A 16,728-nucleotide genomic window follows, 5' to 3' on the forward strand; every position below is an offset into this window, starting at 1 on the left:
TAGGCTTTTTCCGGGGATTCATACCTTGGGTAATCCTAACTGATCACAGAAAAAATCCTAACGTTCGACTTAATCGTAGTTTTTTTTTATAGAAGTATTTTGCTAAAAGTATGCATTTTGCTACTTTTTTTTCTATTTTTGGTAGCAAGCTTTTTGCTTAGCTCCGACTTGGCTCACTCTAATCTTGGATTTAATCTATTAGGTTCTATGATTGACCGTTCTTTCGAGGTGACAACAAGCAAATTTAAGCATTCTATCCTTTTCTAAAGAGTTCTAGGTTCGTCATGGCTCGACAAAAGGGTTTTTTCTAGTTCATGAGTCAAAGGGATGAAAAGTTTAAAAATCAACCTCAATTTCATAAATGGTTCTTTATCTTATTTAAAATCAAAGCAAAAATTGATAAGAGAGGTGTATCATAGGCAATCATCATAAGAAACTTTGCAAAAAAGTTAGCATCCATGCATTTTCTTTTGCAAGCATTCATTCAAGCAAACAACATTTATGTCATTCATGCATTCAGAATAATACTAAAAAAAATGTTGGTCAATTTTAATCTACCCAAGTCATGCAAATGCTTAAAAGAAAAAAATTAGCAACCTAGTTTAACAACTAGTTACCCACCCCCAACTTGAAAACTTTGCTTTGTCCTTAAAGCATATTTATGTAAAAAATGTATGGAAATACCGAGGAACAGAAAACTCCCCTAGATTTGAGGACTTTGATTTTAAAGCATGCTTTAAACCAAAGTGGTTGTTTCCTTTTATGATTCTTTAATTTCTTCAAGTAAAGTTGCCCTACATATTAAAATAGGGATTTCTCTCAATTTTATTCAATGCAAAACTAATCTAGGAAAAATTAAAAAGTTGGAAATTAAAGAAAAGTAAAGACAGAAAGCGATAAAATTTTTTACGCTTGGCTGCTTCGACTTTATGTGTAGAGGGGGAGAGAAACTGTTTCTATGGAACATTGTTGTACGGATTGCCCTTCATGGAATATTTTCAGTCTATGCCCATTTACTTTGAAAATTTTTCCTGTGTCAAGACTTTTTATGGAAACTACACCAAAAGTAGAGAAATTGATCACAACAAAAGGACCAAGCCATTTAGATTTTAACTTTCCGGGCATGAGTTTAATAGAAGAATTATATAAAAGAACTTTTTGCCCTATTTCAAATTCTTTTCTTAAGATTTTTTTTATCATGCAAAAATTTAGTCTTTTCTTTGTAAATCTTAGAATTTTCATATGCTTCTAATCTTAATTCTTCTAATTCTAGCAAATCTAGGAATCTTTTCTCATTGGCTTCTAAGAGAGATAAATTGCATTGCCTAATAGCCCAACATGCTTTATGTTCTATTTCTACAGAGAAATGACAAGGCTTACTGTACATAAGCTTGAACGGAGATGTACCAATTGGAGTTTTATAGGCCGTTCGGTACGCCCAAAGTGCATTGTTGAGGCGGAGGCTCCAATCCATTTTTTTTTTGTGTTGACGGTTTTCTCTAGGATATTTTTTATCTCTCGATTAGAAGATTCGGCTTGTCCGTTCGTTTGAGGATAGTATGATGTAGAACTACGATGTTGAACACCATATTTTCTCATCAAGGCTTCAACGGTCCGATTGCAAAAGTGTGTTCCTTGATCGCTAATGATTGCCCCGTGACTAAGTAGTTTACAATATCGGCGTACCATGGTGCTTGAAGATTTTTTTGAAAGAGATGTTCATCGGAGAAGTCTTCTCGAATTGGCATACTTTCTTGCTTTTGTACAATTCGACTAAGATGGTCGGCTACAGAATTGTTGACTCCTTTTCTATCCTTGATGGTTAGGTTGAATTCTTGCAAAAGTAAAACCCATCGAACAAGCCATGATTTAGATTCTTTTTTTTATACAAGATACCTAACCGCTGCATGATCAGTGTAAACAATTACTGGGGAGCCAATAATATAGCTTCTAAACTTATCTAAAGCAAAAACGATAGCAAGAAATTCTTTTTCAGTTGTGGTGTAGCTAGATTGTGCTTGGTTAAGGGTCCTAGATGCATAGTATATAGCATGCAATTTCTTATCTATCATTTGTCCTAAAACAGCTCCTAATGCTAAGTTGCTTGCATCACACATTATTTCGAAAGGTAAATTCCAATTAGGAGATTGAAGGATAAAGATAGAGACTAACCTTTGTTTGAGATCATCAAATGCCTTCTTACAATTGTCATCAATCAGAAATGGTAAATCTTTTTGCAAGAGATTAGTTAGAGGCAAAGCAATTTTAGAAAATCTTTTATAAATCATCTATAAAAGCCGACACTACCAAGGAATGATCTAACATCTTTTAAACATGTTGGATATGGCAATTTTTGTATAACGTCAATTTTGCTTTATCTACCTCTATTCCTTTGGAAGACACTAAGTGTCCTAAAACTATACCATCCTAAAACTATACCATGAGACACCATGAAATGACACTTTTCTTAATTCAAGACAAGGTTAGTTTCTATGCATCTATTTAGAATTAATTCAAGACTGGCTAAACATGCATCAAAACTATCACCATAAACTGTGAAATCATACATGAAAACTTCAATGCATTTTTCAATAAAGTCAAAAAATATGCTCATCATGCAACGTTGGAATTTGCTCAGTGCATTACAAAGACCAAATGACATGCGCCTAAATGCATAAGTTCCATAATCACAAGTAAAAGTTGTTTTCTTTTAGTCTTCACATGCTATAGGAATTTGGTAAAAACCAAAAAATCCATCTAAGAAACAAAAATATGATATACCCGCTAAACGTTCTATCATTTGATCAAGAAAAGGTAAGGGCAAATGATCCTTTTTTGTTACCTCATTGAGTTTTCGGTAATCTATGCACATTCTCCAACCATTTTTCATTTGCATCGGAACAATCTCACCTTTGTCGTTCTTCATAACGGTCATCCCGATCTTCTTTGGGACCACATGAATTGGACTTACCCATGAACTATTCGGGACAGGGTAGATAATTCCGGCATCTTTTAGCTTTAGTACCTCTTTCATGACAACTTCCTTCAATGTTGGGTTAACCCTCCTTTGTGGTTGGATTTTTTCTTTTGCTCCCTCCTCCAAGATAATACGGTGCATGCAAAAAGTGGGAGATATGCCCTTGATGTCGTCAAGAGTCCAACCAATGGCTTGCTTTTTCTTCTTCAAGACTTCGATAAGTCTTTCTTCTTGTTTTTGGTTTAGTTCCCTTGAGATGATTATGGGAAACATATTCTTTTTTCCTAAGAATATGTATTTCAAGTGTGGTGGGAGAGTTTTGAGCTCAATCCCTAGTTTCTGTGGAGAAAAGAAAAGATTATCACAATTATTTTTTCTAAAGCATAGTCAACATTGGGTTCTAACAATTCTTTATTTTCAACCATTTCTTGTTAAAAAAATTCATCATGTATAGACAATTCATCAACTTCATCATGCAATTATAATGAACATAAAGACAAGCATTCATCCGGATATCTCATGGATTCAAAAATATTGAATGTGACAATGTCTCCATCAAACTCTACACTCAAGGAACCTTTATCAACATTTATAATGACTTTTGCAGTTTTAAAAAAAGGTCTTCCTAATAAAATAGAGTGAGACGGCTTTAGGCATGCTTCATTAATTTCTAGTATGTAAAAATCCGCCGAAAAAATTAGTTTGTCAATTTTCACAAGGACATCTTCAACTATTCCCAATGGTGAAATAAAAGATCTATCCGCTAGTTGTATGCATACACTAGTTTTTTGAAAATTATTGAGTTCTAGATCTTTAAAGATGTTGTATTGCATTACATTTATGGATGCTCCTAAGTCAAGCATTGCATAAGAAATTAGCCTATTTCTTATTACACAAGGTAGAGAAAACATACCGGGATCATTGCATTATTCCGGAATATTACTCTTAAGAAGAGTCGAAACATTTTGACTTACCATTGGTCTTTCTTTTGTTTTCCTCTTGTTGGTACACAACTCCTTTAGAAACTTTGCATGCCTCGGGACTTGTTGGATTGCATCGAGAAGGGGCAAGTTGATTTGCACCTTTCTAAACATCTCCAAGAGTTCTTCCTCCTTGGGTGTTTCCTTCTTTTTTGGATCCAACCTAGAGGGAAAATGAGGTTTAGGTATGTAAGGAGTAAAATCATTAAGAGGAGATTTATCATTTTTAGAATTAGATGGTGAGGGGTTTGTTTCAACCTTTTCTTCCTTGGACTCATTCTTACTATTAAGAGGTAAAGGTTTGGAAGTTACCTTTTTCTCTTTGGTGATGGGAGTGTCAAGAATCCTACCACTCCTTAGGTGAAATGGCACTTACATTAGCATGGTTAGATTGAGCTGGAAGTTTGCCTTTCCCATCCATTTTGCTTATGGCGGTAGCAAGTTGAGTCATTTGTTGTTTCACCTCGGGACATTTGTCATTTGGATGACCAACCAAGCCACAAACTCCACACTTGGTTACTTTAAGAGGAGTACATTGTACAAAAGAAGTAAGAATAGTAGTCATATTTAACATTTGTGATTTTAATTCACTTACCTCTTTTGTTAGAGAATTGTCAAGCTCCGATGCTCTATTCCCAAAGCTTTGAGAATTTTCCGCCATTATTGAAATGAGCTCCTGTGCTTCGGTGGGGGTCTTGTCGGCTAGAGCTCCTTCCGCCGCCGTATCTACCGTATTTCTGTCGGAAGACAAAAGACCAGAGTAAAAATATTGAACTAAAGAAGGGTCGAAAATATGATGGTGAGAAAAGCTAGCACAAAGCTCTTTGAATCCTTCCCAGTATTCCGAGAGGGATTCTCCTAGGGTTGTCTTATCGCATAAATTTCTTTCCTTATACTGTTTGCTCTAGAGGCGGGGAAAATTTTCTCTAAGAATTTCTTTTTTAGACTACCCCAAGTCGTTATGGAACCCGGTTCTATGTAGTAGAGCCATCTCTTTGCTACATTCGTAAGGGAAAAAGGAAAGGCTCGTAAATTTAGTTGCTCTTCCGAGATGCCGTGAGGCCTCATGGAATCACAAACCATATGAAAATTCTTAAGATGTTTGTGTGGGTTCTCTCTGGAACTTCCTTTAGGATGGGAAAAAGATGGATAAGTCCCGGTTTTAATTCAAAAGGTTGAGTGATTGGGGTATGACTATAGAAAGAGGTCTTTGGTCTTCATCGGGCTCGACAAGCTCTCTAAGGGTCTTTTCTCTAACTTCACCCATATTTCCTCTACCAAGGTTTGGATCTAAACGAGAATCTAGGCTAGGTTCTAAACCTCTTAAAGGTTCTTGGTTAGAAAGATTGGGGATGCTATTCTCTTCTCTCCTTTCACTTCTAATTCTTCGAACCTCCCTATTTAAATCTTCAAAGTAAGAACATTCTAAATTTGAAGAACGGGTCATGCAAGAGAAAAAAATTCTAAACGATCTCTTTATACTTATATATATATTTTTATTTTTTTATTACAAAATGAATATAAGAATCAAGAAGCTCTAAAAGAAAGTTTGAAATAAAAAAGTCTTGAAAACTACACCGTGTTCCCCAGCAATGGCGCCATTTTTGAAAGGATGTTATTTGAGGTAAGTCGTTATCAAAATGATAGGTTGTTATGGATGTAAGTATGCAAAACAAGAATCTATTCCTAGTCTAAAATAAAAGAATACAAAAATAGAGAAAGACTAGATGAAATATGAGGGTTAGGGATTACTTCAATTACCTTTCAAAGTTATCTTTTTAACCCTTCTTACCTTTGTGGAAATCGAGAGTAGTATGGGGAAGAAGGGTGTCGAACCCTAGAGAGCACTTAAGATTCAAAACATCAAGATTCACAAACAAGGTCGATTAGTAGCTTCAAGATCTAAAACAAAATTAGAAACACAAAAAAGTGGGGGGGGGGGGGGTTTGTGGAAGTAATTTTTGAACTATAGTAAAGAACGAGTATTAAGGAATGATTAGTGACAACAAGTAATTCAAGTAAAGTTCTTCTTTCGAGTTTAGTAGAGGGACTTTTTCTTGGGTAATTATCATGTTTCTTATCATTGAAAAAGAAAGAAGATTAATTAATCTTTTCTTGAATTTACAAGAATGAAATTTTTACAAAAAGAAAGTAACCAAATCTCTATTAAAACATGATTAATCTCAGCGACCAAAGCATATTCAAACTGAGGCAAAATTTATCCTATTCAAGATTTTCTAAGGAGGGGATAGCCACTACCCTTAGCAAAATTAATGCCCATTTCAAACTTGTTATGCAAGAATCAATTAGTAGAAAATTAAAGACAATCTCAACAATTAATTCATCATAACAAACCATTGCAAATCGAAATTTAAGTTCAATACTTTAAGAATTTGTAAAGAAATTTCAATGAAAAATTGATGGGAAAAACTTATTTGTTTTATTGAAATTTCAAAAGAAATTGCAAAGTGAAACAAGCAATCAAATAAAAAATTGAAAAGATATAGAGAGGAATTTAATTCGAAAAGAAAACATGGTAATTTAACCCAAGAAAAAGTCTCCAAAGATTACCTTAGCCCATGAAGATTGATGAAATTCTTGAAAAAATGTTGAGGAAAGAATTCATTTATTTAACAAAAGTAATCTTTATTGACAGAGTTTTAAGAATTTGCTACAAGAATTGGATGACAAAGTGAGTTTTTTTTTACTTGGAATTTCTTATCTCTCTCCCAAAAAATATGAGGGATTTTATAGAAGGGAAAATGAGAGAAAAAAGTGGAATTAGTTTTAAAAACTGCCATTTTGCAGTTTATTTTGGGGAAAATGATGAACTGGGTCACAAATGGGTTTGGATCGGGTCTTGGGTTGGCCCAATTGAAGAGAAAAAAATAAAAAAATATAAATGCAACTGTTGAGATTCGAACTCACAACGGGGGAGAGGCGCGTGCGGACGAGGGAGAGATTCGTGCTGGGCGCGTGGGTCGCGAACCGGTTCACGGATCGGGTTACCAGGTTGGATTTCAGGTCGCGTGGAAAATGAAAGGAAAAATAGAGGCGCACCTGGGGTTCGAACTCGTGACTTCACGACCGACGCGTGGCGTGATCTGGTGATGCCACATGGTACGATCTGGTTCGTCTAATTTCGCGGTTTTTCTTTTGAACTTGTTTTTGACCATTCTTCTTCGTTATAACTTCGATTTAAGTGATTTCAGTGGCATTGGACTCGTATCGGGGTGAAGTTTCATATTATGTATAAAAATGACATTTCTAGTGGTTTCTAACACCAGACAAGCATTCGCCACTCATTAGAAGCATTGACCATCTTTTGGACAATTTTAGGTCGCACCTTAGTTCTCCGGTGAATGAGCTAACTTTTCGACCTATACCTTGGGAAAACGTGTCAAGGACTATACCAGAAGTGTGGGTTGAAGTTCTTGGAGTATGTGCCCCAAAGATCGAAAGACTTGTGACAAATAACTCGCAAAGGGAAGAAACCGTCGGGGGACCGCTTTTTACCCTAGGACGAGAAAATTGAGTTCGGGGCATTCTCGCTCACGTTTTCTTGGGACGAACACCAGAATTCCTTAAGCTCATCCAGTTTCCTTCGCTGCAAGTGCAATTTCAGTGGTTTCTGACATCGGACGAGCGTTCGCCACTCGTTGGAAGCATTGACCATCTTTTAGATCGTTTTGGGTCACACATTAGTTCTCCCTCCAACGAGCTCACTTTTAGACCTATACCTTGGGAAAACATGTCAGGGAGCATGCCGGGAGTGGGGTTGAAGTCCTCGGAGTACGATTCCCGAAGATCGAAAGACTTATGACCAATACGATGCAAAGGGAACAAACCGTCGGGGGACCCCTTTTTACACCAGGACGAGAAAACTGAGTCCGGGGCATTCTCGCTCGCATTTTCTTGAGACAAACACCAGAATTCCTCGAGCTCATCCCGTTTCCTTTGTTGCAAGTACATTTCCAGTGGTTTCTGACATCGGACAAGCATTCGCCACTCGTTGGAAGCATTGGACATCTTTTGGACCGTTTTGGGTCGCACATTAGTTCTCCCTCCAACGAGCTCGCTTTCCAATCTAGACCTTGGAAAAACGTGTCAGGGAGTGTACCGGAAGTGTGGCTTGAAGTCTCCAGAGTATGAGCCCCGGATATCGAAAGACTTGTGACCAATACAACGCAAATGGAAGAAACCGTCGGGGGACTGCTTTTTACCCCAAGACGAGAAAACTGAGTCTGGGGCATTCACGCTCACGTTTCCTTAGGACGAACACTAGAATTCCTCGAGCTCATCCCATTTCCTTCGCTGCAAGTGCATTTTCAGTGGTTTCTGACATCAGACGAGCATTCATCACTCGTTGGAAGCATTGGCCATCTTTTGGACCAATTTGGGTCGCACATAAGTTCTCCCTCCAACGAGCTCGTTTTCTGACTTATACCTTGAAAAAAGGTGTCATGGAGCATGCCAGGAGTGCGGGATGAACTCCTCAGAGTACAAGCCCCGAAGATCAAAATACTTATGACCAATACAAAGCAAAGGAAAAAACCGTCGGGGTACCGTTTTTTACCTTAGAAGGAGAGAACTGAGTCCGAATAATTTTGGCTAGCGTTTTCATGATACGAACATAAGAAGTTCTCAAGCTCAGCCCGTTTCCTTTACTGCAAGCGCATTTCTAGTGGTTTTTGACACCGGACGTGCATTCGCCACTCGTTGGAAGCATTGGCCATCTTTTGGACCGTTTTGCGTCGCACCTTAGTTCTCCCAACAACGAGCCCACTTTTCGACCTATACCTTGGGAAAACGTGTCAGGGAGCATGCCAAAAGTGTGGGTTGAAGTCCTTGGAGTATGAGCTCCAAAGATCGAAAGACTTATGACCAATACGATGCAAAGGGAAGAAATCGTTGGGGGACTGCTTTATATCCCAGGAGGAGAAAACTGAGTCCGGGCCATTTTGGCTCGCGTTTTCTTGGGACAAACACTAGAAGTCCTTGAGCTTAGCCCGTTTCCTTCACTGTAAGTGCATTTCCAGTGGTTTTTGACACCGTACGACTATTCACCATTTGTTGGAAGCATTGGCCATCTTTTGGACCGTTTTGGGTTGCACCTTAATTCTCCCAACAACAAGCTAACTTTCTGACCTATACCTTGGGAAAACGTGTCAGGGACCATGTCAGAAGTGTGGTTGAAGTTCTCGAAGTACGAGCCTCGAAGATCGAAGGACTTATGACCAATACGACGCAAAGGGAACAAACCATTGGGGAACCGCTTTTTACTCAAGGATGAGAAAACTCAGTCTGAGGCATTCTTGCTCTTATTTTCTTGGGACGAACACTGGAATTCCTCGAGTTCATCCCTTTCATTCGCTACAAGTATATTTGAAGTGGTTTCTGACACCGAACGACCGTTCGCCACTCGTTGGAAGCATTGACCATCATTTGACCCATTTTGGATCGCACCTTAGTTCTCCTCGAGCTCATCCCGTTTCTTTCGCTGCAAGTGTATTTGAAGTTCGCCACTCGTTGGAAGCATTGGCCATCTTTTGGACCGTTTTAGGTTGCATCGTAATTCTCCCTCCAATGAGTTTGCTTCCCGACCTATACCTCCGGAAAATGTGTCAGGGAGCATGCTAGGAGTGTGGGTTGAAGTCCTCAGAATACGAGCCCCGAACAACGAAAGATTTATGATGAATACAAAGTGAAGGGAGGAAACCGTTGGGGGACCCCTTTTTACCCCAAGATGAAAAAACTGAGTCTGGGGTATTGTCGCTCGCATTTTATTGAGACGAACATCAGAAGTCCTCGACCTCAGCCCGTTTCCTTTCCTGCAAGTGGATTTCCAGGGATTTCTGAAACCGGACGAGCGTTCGCCACTCGTTGGAAGCATTGGCCATCTTTTGGACCGTTTTGGGTCGCACCTTAGTTCTCCCAACAACGAGCTCACTTTCTGACCTATACCTGGGAAAACATGTCAGGGATTATGCCAGGAATGTGGGTTGAAGTCCTCGGAGTATGAGCCCTGAGGATCGAAAGACTTAGGACGAATACGATGCAAAAGGAAGAAACCGTCGGGGGATCGCTTTTTACCGCAGGATGAGAAAACTGAGTCTTGGGCATTCTCGCTCACACTTCCTTGAGACGAACACCAGAATTCCTTGAGCTCATCCCGTTTCCTACACTGCAAGTGCATTTCAAGTGGTTTTGGACACCGAACAAGCGTTCGCCACTCGTTGGAAGCATTGACCATCTTTTGGACAAATTTGGGTCGCACATTAGTTCTCCCTCGAACGAGCTGACTTCCCGACCTATACCTTTGGAAAATGTATCAGGGAGTGTGCCAGGAGTGTGCGTTGAAGTCCTCGCTGTACGAGCCTCGAAGATCAAAATACTTATGACCAATACGAAGCAAAGGGAAGAAAACGTCAGGGGACCGCTTTTTACACCACGATGAGAAAACGGAGTCCGGAGCATTTTCGCTCTCGTTTTTTCGGGGTGAACACCGAAAATCCTCAAGCTCAGCCCATTTCCTTCGCTGCAAGTGAATTTCTAGTGATTTCTGAAATCGGATGAGCGTTCGCCACTCGTTGGAAGCATTGGCCATCTTTTAGACCGTTTTGGGTTGCACCTTAGTTCTCCCAACAATGAGCTCACTTTCAGAGATCATACCATGAGTGTGGGTTGAACTCCTCTGAGTACGAGCCCCAAAGATCAAAAGACTTGTGACCAATACGACCCAAAGGAAAGAAATCGTCGGGGGACCACTTTTTACCCGAGGACAAGAAAATTGAGTCCGGGGCATTCTCGCTCGCGTTTCCTTGAGACGAACACCGGAATTCCTTGAGCTCATCATGTTTCCTTTGCTGCAAGTGCATTTCCAGTGGTTTCTGACACCGGATGAGCGTTCACCACTCGTTGGAAGCATTGACCATCTTTTGGACCAATTTGGGTCGCATATTAGTTCTCCCTCCAATGACCTTGCTTCCCGACCTATAACTTTGGAAAACGTGTGAGAGAGCATGCTAGGAGTATGGGTTGAACTCCTTGGAGTACGAGCCCCGAAGATCGAAAGACTTATTACCAATACGAAACAAAGGGAATAAACCATCAGGAGACCATTTTTTACTCCAGGACGAGAAAACTGAGTCCGGGGCATTCTCGCTTGAATTTTCTTGGGACAAACACCGAAAGTCTTCGAGCTCAACTTGTTTCCTTCGTTGCAAGTGCATTTCCAGTGGTTCTGACACCGAACGAGCGTTCGCCACTCGTTGTAAGCATTGGCCATCTTTTGGACCGTTTTGGGTCACACCTTAGTTTTCCCTCCGACGAGCTGGCTTTCCGATCTATACCTTGGGAGAATGGGTCAGGGAGAATGCCAGGAGTGTGTGCTGAAATCATCGGAGTACGAGCCCCAAAGATCGAAAGACTTATGACCAATACGAAGCAAAGGGAAGAAACCGTAAGGGGACCGCTTTTTAACCCTGGACGAGAAAACTGACTCTGGGCCATTCTCGCTTGCGTTTTCTTAGGACGAACACCGGAAGTCCTCGAGCTCAGCCCGTTTCCTTCACTTCAAGTGCATTTCTAGTGGTTTCTAACACTGAACGAGCATTCGCAACTCGTTGGAAGCATTGGCCATCTTTTGGACCGTTTTGGGTCGCACCTTAGTTCTCCCAACAACGAGCTAACTTTCCGACCTATACCTTGGGAAAACATGTCAGGGACCATGCCAGAAGTGTGGGTTGAAGTTCTTGGAGTACGAGCCTCGAAGATCGACAGACTTATGACCTATACGATGCAAAGGGAACAAACCGTTGGGGCACCGCTTTTTACCCCAAGGCGAGAAAACTCAGTCCGGGGATTTCTCGCTCTTGTTTTCTTGGGACGAACACTGGAATTTCTTAAGCTCATCTCGTTTCCTTCGCTGCAAGTGCATTTGAAGTTGTTTCTGACACCCAACGATCGTCGCCACTCGTCGGAAGCATTGGCCATCTTTTGGCCCATTTTTGGTTGCACCTTAGTTCTCTCTCCAACGACCTCGCTTCCCAACCTATACCTTGGGAAAACGTGTCAGGGAGCATGCCATTAGTGTGGGTTGAAGTCCTCGGAGTACGAGTCTGGAACAACGAAAGACTTAAGACCAATACGAAGAGAAGAGAGGAAACGTCGGGGGATCGCTTCTTACCGCAAGACAAGAAAAATGAGTCTGGGGCATTGTCTCCTTGCGTTTTTTCGGACGAACATTGGAAGTCCTTGAGCGCAGCCCGTTTCCTTCGTTGCCAGTTGATTTCCAGTGATTTCTGAAACTGGACGAGCGTTCGCCAGTCGTTGGAAGCATTGGCCATCTTCTTGAATTTTTGGGTCGCACCTTAGTTCTCCCTCCAACGAGCTTCCTTCCCGAACTTTACCTTGGGAAAAAATGTTAGGGAGCATGCCAGGAGTGCAAGTTGAAGTCCTCGGAGTATGAGCCTCGAAGATCCAAAGAGTTATGACCGATACGATGCAAAGGGAAGAAACCGTCAGGGGGACTGCTTTTACCCCAGGACGGGAAAACTAAGTTTGGGGCATTCTCGATCGCGTTTTTTTGGGACGAACACTAGAAGTTCTCGAGCTCAGCTCATTTCCATTGTTGCAAGTGCATTTCAAGTGGTTTCTGACACCGGACGAGCGTTCGCCATTCGTTGGAAGCATAGGCCAACTTTTGGACCGTTTTGGGTCGCATCTTACTTCTCCCTCCAACGAGCTCGCTTCCTGATCTATACTTTTGGAAAACGTGTCAGGGAGCATGCGAGGAGTATGGGTTGAAGTCCTCGTAGTACGAGCCTCGAAGGTCGAAAGACTTATGACTAATACAAAGCAAAGGGAAGAAACCGTCGGGGGACTGCTTTTCACCCCAGGATGAAAAAACTGAATCCGGGGCATTCTCGCTCGTGTTTTCATTGGACGAACACAGGAAGTCCTTAAGCTCAGCCCTTTTTCTTCGCTGCAAGTGCATTTTTAGTGGTTTCTGAGACCAGAGGAGCGTTTGCCACTCGTTGGAAGCCTTGGCCACCTTTATAATCGTTTTGAGTCGCATCTTAGTTGTCCCTCCAACGAGTTCGCTTCCCAACCTATACCTTGGAAAAACGTGTTAGGTAGCATACCAGGAGTGTGGGTTGAAGTCCTCGAAGTACGAGCCCCAAAGATCGAAAGACTTATCAAAAATATGAAGCAAAGATAAGAAACCACCGGGGGACTACTTTTCACTCTAGGACGAGAAAACTGAGTCCCGGGCATTCTTGCTCGCGTTTTCTCTGGATGAACACTGGAAGTCCTCGAGCTCAGCTCGTTTCCTTTGCTCTAAGTGCATTTCTAGTTGTTTCTAACATCGGACGAGCTTTCGTCACTCGTTGGAAGCATTGGCCATCTTTTGGACTGTTTTGGGTCGCACCTTAGTTCTCCTTCCAACGAGTTTGCTTCCCGACCTATACCATGGGAAAACATGTTAGGGAGCATGCTAGGAGTGTGTGTTGATATCCTTGGAGTACGTGCTCAGAAGATCAAAAGATTTATGACTAATATGAAACAAAGGAAAGAAACCGTTGGGGGACTACTTTTCACCCAAGGATAAGAAAACTAAATCTGGGGCATTCTCGTTCGCGTTTTCATGGGATGAATACTGGAAGTTCTCATGCTCAGCCCGTTTCCTTCGCTACAAATAAATTGCAAGTGGTTTCTAACACCAGACGAGCGTTCGTCACTCGTTGGAAGCATTGGCCATCTTTTGGACCGTTTTGGGTCGCAGCTTAGTTCTACCTCCAACGAGCTAACTTCCCGACCTATACCATGGGACAATGTGTCAGGGAGCATGCCCAGAGTGCAAGTTGAAGTCCTTGAAGTACGAGCACAGAAGATCGAAAGACTTATGACCGATACGATGCAAAGGAAAGAAACCGTGGGGGGACCACTTTTTTCCCCAAGACGAGAAATTTGAGTCCGGGGCATTCTCGCTCGAGTTTTCTTGGGACGAAAATTGGTAGTCCGCAAGCTCAGGCTGTTTCTCTCGCTGCAAGTGCATTTCATGTGGTTTCAGACACCGAACGAGCGTTCGCCACTCGTTGGAAGTATTGGCCATCTTTTGGACCGTTTTTTATCGATCTTAGTTCTCCCTCCAACGAGTTCGCTTCCCGCTCTATACCTTAGGAAAAATGTGTCAGGAAGCATGCTAGAAGAGTGTGTTCAAGTCCTCAGAGTACAAGCCCCGGAGATTGAAAAACGTATGACCAATACGGAGCAAAGGAAAGAAACCGTCGGGGAACCGCGTTCCACCCTAGGATGAAAAAATGAGTCTGTGGCATTTTTGCTCGCCTTTTCTTGGGACGAACATTGGAAGTCCTTGAGCTCAGCCCGTTTCCTTCGCTGCAAGTCCATTTTCAGTGGTTTCTGACACCGGACGAACGTTTGCCACTTGTTGGAAGCATTGGCCATCTTCTGGACCATTTGTGGTCGCACCATAGTTCTCCGTCCAACGAGCTCCCTTCCGACCTATACCTTTGGAAAACGTGTCAGGGAGCATGCCAGGAGTGTGGGTTGAAGTCCTAGGAGTACAAGCCCTAAAGATCAAAAGTTTTATGACCAATACGAAGCAAAGGGAAGAAACCGTCGGGGGATCCCTTTTCACCCTAAGACGAGAAAATTGAGTCCGGGGCATTCTTGCTCGCGTTTTCTTGGGACGAACACTGGAAGTCCTCGACCTTAGCTCGTTTCCTTCGCTGCAAGTGCATTTTAAGTTGTGTCTGACACCGGACGAGCGTTCGCCACTCGTTGGTTGCATTGACCATCTTTTGGACCGTTCTGGATCGCACCTTAGTTCTCCCTCCAACGAGCTCGCTTCCCAACCTATACCTTGGGAAAACATGTCAGAGAGCATGCTATGAGTGCGGGTTGAAGTCCTCGGAGTACGAGCCTCAAAGATCGAAAGACTTATAACCGATACGATCCAAGGGAAGAAACCGTCAGGGGGACCGCTTTTACCCCAAGACGGGAAAACTGAGTTTTGGGAATCCTCGATTGCGTTTTCATGGGAAAAACATCGGAATTCCTAGAGCTCAGCCCGTTTCCTTCACTGCAAGTGCATTTCAAGTGGTTTCTGACACCGCACGAGCGTTCATCACTCGTTAGAAGCATTGGCCATATTTTGGACTGTTTTGGGTCGCACCTTAGTTCTCCCTCCAACGAGCTCGCTTCTCGACCTATACTTTGGGAAAAAGTATCAAGAAGCATGCAAGAAGTATGGGTTGAAGTCCTCGGTGTATGAGCCTCGAAGGTCGAAACACTTATGACCAATACAAAGCAAAAGGAAGTAACCGTCGGGGGACTGCTTTTCACCCCAGAATGAAAAAACAGAATCCGGGGCATTCTCGCTTGTGTTTTCTTTGGATGAACACGGGAAGTCCTCAAGCTCAGCCCGTTAGAAGGATTGGCCATCTTTTGGATCGTTTTGGGTCGCATCTTAGTTCTACCTCCAACGAGCTCACTTCGTGACCTATACCTTGGGAAAATGTGTCAGGGAGCATGCCAGGAGTGTGGGTTGAAGTCCTCGGAGTAAGAGCCCCGAAGATTGAAAGACTTATGACCAATACGAAGCAAAGGGAAGAAACTGTCGGGGGACCGTTTTTTACCGCAGGACAAGAAAACTGAGTGGGCAGTCTCGCTCGCGTTTTCTTGGGATGAACATCGGAAGTCTGCGAGCTCAGCCCGTTTCCCTTGTTCCAAGTGCATCTTTTGGACCATTTTGGATCGCACCATAGTTCCCTCTCCAACAAGGTCGCTTCCCGATATATACCTTGCAAAAACGTGTCAAGGACCATGCCAGGAGCGTGGATTGAAGTCCTCGGAGTACGAGCACTACAGATCAAAAGACTTATGACTGCAACGAAGCAGAGGGAAGAAATCGTCGGGGGACTGCTTTTTACCCCAAGACGAGAAAACTGAGTCCGGGACATTCTCGCTCGCATTTTCTTGGGACGAACACTGGAAGTCCTCGAGCTCAGCCCGTTTCCTTCGCTGCAAGTGCATTTCCAGTGGTTTCTGACACCGCACGAGCGTTCGCCACTCGTTGGAAGCATTGACCATCTTTTGGACCGTTTTGGGTCGTACCTTAGTTCTTCCTAGAACGGGCTCTCTTCCCGACCTATACTTTAGGAAAACGTATTAGGGAGCATGCCAGGAGTGTGGGTTGAAGTCCTCGGAGTACGAGCCCCAAAGATCGAAAGACTTATGACCAATATGAAGTAAAAGGAAGAAACCGTCGGGGGACCGCTTTTTACCCCACGACGAGAAAATTGAGTCCAGGGCAAAACACCGGAATCCTCAATCTCAGCTCGTTTCCTTCGGTGCAAGTGCATTTTCAGTGGTTTCTGACACTAGACGAGCGTTCGCCACTCGTTGGAAGCATTGGCCATCTTTTGGACCGTTTTGGGTCGACCTTAGTTCTCTCTCCAACGATCTCGCTTCCCGACCTATTCCTTGAGAAAATGTGTCAGGGAGCATGCCAGGAGTGTGGGATGAAGTCTTCAGAGTACGAGCCCCGAAGATCGAAAGACTTATGACAAATACAAAACAAATGGAAGAAACCATCGGGGGACTGCTTTTTACCCCAAGACGAGAAAACTGAGTGTGGGGCATTCTTCCTTGCGCTTTCTTGGGACGAACACTGGAAATCCTCGAGCTCTGCATATTTGCTTCACTGCAAGTGCATTTCCGGTGGTTTCTAAAACCTGATAAGCG

At 42.5% G+C, this 16,728-nt stretch overlaps 1 pseudogene; it reads right to left on the minus strand.

The window, feature by feature from the left end:
• Positions 1-927: 927 nt before the first annotated feature.
• The window catches only part of LOC127144148 (uncharacterized), a 37,788-nt pseudogene continuing 21,987 nt past the window's right edge, over positions 928-16,728 (minus strand).

The sequence above is a fragment of the Cucumis melo genome, chromosome 12, assembly GCF_025177605.1.
Source record: "Cucumis melo cultivar AY chromosome 12, USDA_Cmelo_AY_1.0, whole genome shotgun sequence".
NCBI lineage: Eukaryota > Viridiplantae > Streptophyta > Magnoliopsida > Cucurbitales > Cucurbitaceae > Cucumis > Cucumis melo.